At 35.6% G+C, this 5,534-nt stretch overlaps 1 pseudogene; it reads right to left on the reverse strand.

The window, feature by feature from the left end:
* Positions 1-3,067: 3,067 nt before the first annotated feature.
* LOC110748801 (transcription factor MYB106 pseudogene) lies at positions 3,068-5,144 on the reverse strand (annotated as a pseudogene).
* Between the last annotated feature and the right edge of the window lie 390 nt (positions 5,145-5,534).

Genomic DNA, 5,534 nt, shown 5'->3' on the forward strand with positions numbered 1-5,534 from the left:
CGTTTCGGTTTCACGTACCAGGTAACTATGTGAAGGACCTTGCGCTGCTACAAGGGGGTTTCCATTTTTGTTTTTTAAGCACCAGGCCAAAACGACTTCGCGAATCAATACGGATGTAAGACTCTTACTCAATGTTAGTCCAACTAATTTACATCAAATTAATTTCTATTTTTTTAGTGTTATTTTCATTTAAAAAATTTCGAAACTTTTACATTATAACCCCATGATTTCAGAAGAATACGGCTAACAGCAGCTTTGAGGAATACTCCTGTACGGACAGCTCATATACTTTTTCATTCTTATAAATCCTTAGCTAGATTTTTGCTAGGCTCCAGAATTCTTATTGTAAACTTGTATATAAAGCTGTAATTCATTATTCAAATATATCTTTACAGCAACCTTGTCTTCTTCTTTCACTGAAAAGCCTGCTCTCCTTACATAAATAAATAATATAACGTATTAACAATTAAAAGCTACGCTACGCGCGTTTTTTAATTTTTCCTTCCCCTCCCCCGACTCTTCTCTCTCTCCTCTCTCCTCCCTCTCTCACTCTTCGCCTCAATATTTCCATTCGTATATCCAGAATCCGCATTTAAATTTTTCTTCTTAATCATCAGCTATATTACAATTTACATGTTTCTTTTTCTTTCCTTGTAATAATATTTAATTTTTTAATTTTTTAATTAATTACTATTAGTATCGTGAAGGGAAACTGGAGACTCCATTAGTATGGCGAGGCTCCTGTATTTGTTAATTAATTTGGCATTGAAATACAGTGTTTGCAGTTTGAAATCCATCTGCATGCAGATGCAACTTCTTTATAGTATTCGATTAGCAATTAGATATTTACTTGATTTATATTGGTTGGTTCCTAATAACAAAAAAGAAAGATGGGAAGATTGTGTAATTGTTTTTTTGAACCAATATGCATTTAAATTTCATTGATCAATCTAATAATACTAAGATCACAAAAGTTTATACTCAATAAGATCAACCATATGCAGGACCCTGTCATCAAAATTTAAACTAAGGGAGAGAGATACATAGGGATAGAGAGAGTTGGGAAACAGGAGAGAGAAGAGAGAGAAGGGTTGGAGGAGGGGGTGGAAAGAAATTAAAAAGGGGCAGAGAATCTCAAGATGCGTGCTGGGCTGTGGGGCCTTATTTTTTTTTATTTTTTTATTTTCACATAAAATCAACTGAAGTTAACCATGGGACAAGTGTCCAACTTTAAGAGTAGTGGTGAACATATACTTTTGGTTAATTTGGTGAGCAAAAATACTCCAGCTCGAAAAGTATTGACGGAGGCATTAGTCGCTTAATTATTTCCTTCATGAATTTAATTTTCCATCTGCATTCATATATTTGTAATATTTTATTGGGGCCAAAGCCCAACAACAAAACTAATCTCCATTCATTCATTATGATGTATAATTGTTTGAAAATGAAGATAATCATGAGCAAATATATGTAGATGATTGATACGTGTTAGGGACTGATAGTGGTTGAGCCAAGATTTCATGTATTGGGGTCTCTCACAAAAATATATATAGAGGAAAAAAATTGAACTCACAATACATGCCAAAGTAATGAAAAGGGCCAAAATATCAAATATATTACATATATATAAAAAAAATATATTTATAATTATGTTTTTTTTTTTGGCACAACGATGATAGTATTTTATTGATGAGGAAAATGAGTAACAAGTAAATAAAAAACAAAACGGTCATAGAGGATTAGTTGAGTACTCCTTGACCAAAAAAAAAAAAGTTGAGTACTCTACACCAAACGAAGTGTAGTAGTCGTTGGTCTACCGAAGTAGCCTACCTTCTCAACCGCAAGTGGGAAAAGGAGCCTTACCTCCGATAGAGTCCCACCGTCCCCCTAAGATCATATACGTAAACATAGAAAGAAGGCCGTCGGAACCTCTAGTCTGCATGTTCATCCTTTCAGCTTTTAGGTAGCTTGTGTGAGAATTTATTTATTTAGGGTTTATTATTTGAGCATTGGAGTTCTAAAATAATTTCCATCTAATGCTATGGGAATTCAAACATATAGGTCCTCAGATGCAAGTTATCTCCTCTTAATCATATAGTTATCTAAAGTTCACCTCTGTAACAAAACTTCTAGCTACACCACCGCCGCATCGGGCATCGTCCGGTGGAAAATGGTTCGACATTAACTTTCCCTTTAGCTCTTCTGCCCCGTTTCACTAAATAATTTTCTCTACGATTAAATATGTCAAGTACCAAAGCACGTGAAAAGGACCATAAAAAAACAAAAAACGTCATGCACAAACTCACTCGGATATCTGAAGTCTTTTCCAATCTCTAATGTAGACGACAGCAGTACTTCTGCTCCATCAAGGAAGGTACCACTGTAAACCTGTATTATCTGAAGTCTTTTTCAATCTCTAGAAAACAAGCACCTACATCCAAAAATAATATAAAGTATTGCTACGTTTTTTAATTTCTTTCCTCCCCCCTCCCCCGACTCTTATCTCTTTCCTCTCTCCTCTTCCCCACACTCTGTATCCCTCTCTCACTTTTCGCCTCAATATTTCCATTCGGATTTCCAGAATCCGCATTAAAAAATTTCTTCTTCATCATCAGCTATATTGCAATTTACATGTTTTTTTTTCTTTCCTTGTAATCATATTTAATTTTTTTAGTTTATTAATTAATTACTATTAGTATCATGAAAGGAAACTGGAGACTCCATTATTATGGCGAGGAGGCTCACTTTTCGCGTCAATATATGGGTTTACAAGGAAATAGATACATGAATCAATTAGGAGAATATCTCTTAATTGTACAAGAATTGTCTACTATATTGAAAATGAAATAAATCACCTAATGAACTTAGGAAATAAATCTCAGTGATTTGTTAGGTTAACTCACGTCAACATATTTAACCATGTACTGCTATCACATAAAGATAAGAGAGAAATCAAATTTTATTGCATGTTACCAAGCTACAACAAAGATCCGTTTAGGGATGCAATTTTTAATAGTACAACATAGATCCGATAATGGTATTGAGTACCAATTTACAATACCTAGTACTACATACTAATTCCCGATATCGGACAATCTTTTTTACCTTGCATGATTATTTCCCAAAGTCCAAAGTCCTCCAAGCATGCCCCATTATTTTTAAACCCCATATTGTGGTAGACTGCCGCGAATGGTTCAGTGATACTAGTGTCATAATTTTCATCAAAACATTGCCCTACTGGTTCATGAAAGAAACAATCCATCAATGATGATCCATTGTTTGATATTGCAGATATTATCAGAGGCGCGAAATCACCAGCAAGATGATTACCAAATGAATTAACATGATCTTGGCCGCCTGCAGCTTTTGAGTCATTTGACATTAAGATGCTTTCCCAGGCTCTCAATATGTCGAGGCATTGTGGTGCGTTTTGTCCAAATAATTGATCAGTCGGCCCAAAGTCCTTATTATGACCTAATAATATTGATGAGGCAGCAGAAATATCATTATTGTTATAAGGATGATAGGCTTGTTTGTGTAATTCTGAATCTCTCACAAATCTGGCTTCTGCTTGAAGCCTGGCACTTTCCCACTGAGCTATGTGGTTGAGGTTTGAGCCGGTCTTTGGGTCATTAGTTGAACCATTGGCGAAGCAAAAGATGGTAGTCTTAGGCTTGTGGGTTACAGGGTCATAGCCTTTCAAGGCCAGTCGTTTCTTGAGACGAGAGTGCCAGTAGTTCTTGACCTCATTGTCTGTTCTCTTTGGTAAGTAGGCAGCAATAGCCGACCACCTAGCTCATATACATGGAACACAATATCGGTATCTTAATTAAAGTGAGTTTTTGTTATAATATAAAAAATCCAAAATGATCCTAACAAAAGAGCAGTACAACCTAAACATACATATAATGTGCACACATAAGCATATAGAAGTGTTATGTATAATATATAGAGATTGTTTGGTACAGTTCAAATTTCTCATGTACCTGTTACTTAGTCGATATTATATTCCTGATTATAAATTAGGGTACTGTATTAGGTAATGTAAATTGGTACAATATGTAATATAGTAACACATCGGGTTCAATTGCGGAGTTAGTAATTCATAGAAAGCTCCATGACATCAGTTGGGGTCACAAATTTTACTGGGTTAAGGTCCAAAAAACAACAAATATACACATATATAAGTCAAAATATTTTAAAATAAAAAAATAGGAGAGTGGGCTTGGGCCCACCATGGTCCTTAGTTGGCTCTGCCATTGCCCGGCTTGTTGACATGTGTTGAAGTTTCATTAATAAACTACTAGGTTTGTCTAGGTTTTATAAGCAATTACAAGGAGTCTCGTTATAGCTATTTTGATCGATTTATCGTCATGAGATGGAGTATGGTTTCTTGAGTCTTGGGCTTTTGGGGTATATTTATGTATGCATGGTGTCAAGCATGTTCTCTTCAACCCTGTATTCGAGGAGAACGGGCTACATGGTGAGGATAATGAGCTTGACACCATGCATGGATAAATATACCCAAAAGCCCAAAACTTGGAAACCATACTCCACCTCATGATGATGCATTGATCAAAATGGCTAAACACTCTCTAGCAGATAGTATATTATGATAAAGTTTGGCAGAAAGAAAAATAAGAGAGAATTCAGAGTACTTGGGATGAGACATGAGAGTGCTATCTTATATGTATATATGCGTATAAATCAAAATACTGCATGTGATGTACTTACCTGTTGCCTAAAAGAGCATGAAGTTGAATGATGGTTTGGTCTTCCTGCAAACTGAAATTTCCCCTCTTAATATCAGGTCGTAGGTAGTTTCTCCATCTTAGCCTGCAGCTCTTCCCGCATCTTTGAAGACCTATTATCATTATATATGTTTTATTTATTTATTTTTAAAACAGACCAAGTTCCAAAAAAAAAGAAATATATGTTACCCATAAAAGGCTGAGAAATTGTAATTGATTGAAAACCTATGAAAGAAGAGTTAGTTATAGAAATTGACCAGCTTTCTGAGGCAAGGATTGCCAATTTCCGTGACCATGTTTCTGAACGAAAGCTAAGAGCGTTTGGTCCTCTGCTGGAGTCCATGGACCTTTCTTCATGCTGGACGACGTAACACAGTGAGTAGACTTTCTCATGTCTCTCTAAAAGAGTAGTTAAGAAGAGAGAAAAAAGGAACTTCAATGAGTACGAGTGAGAAGATTGAGAGTGATAAGAATTTGATCGCTGCAACCGATAATGTGCTCATTCCATCACTATTTATATTGGGACTAAAATAATGTTAATTTATTACATGCTACGGCACCAACTTTATTTATCAACTTTTGCTCATCAACGAGTGTGACAATAACTGCATGTCATATGACACGTCAATTTTTAATTACTTAAAATTTACCCCTTTCAGAATCTTCAACGATTGCGACCACCTCAGTATTTAAATCTGGGTTTTGATCTTCGTGTGGGCCAATGTGTCTAACACTCGCTCAGAATCTTCAACGAATGCGATCACCTTATTATCCAAAGGCTTT

The sequence above is a fragment of the Prunus avium genome, chromosome 3 (genome assembly GCF_965620075.1).
Source record: "Prunus avium chromosome 3, drPruAviu1.hap1.1, whole genome shotgun sequence".
In the NCBI taxonomy this organism is placed as follows: Eukaryota; Viridiplantae; Streptophyta; class Magnoliopsida; order Rosales; family Rosaceae; genus Prunus; species Prunus avium.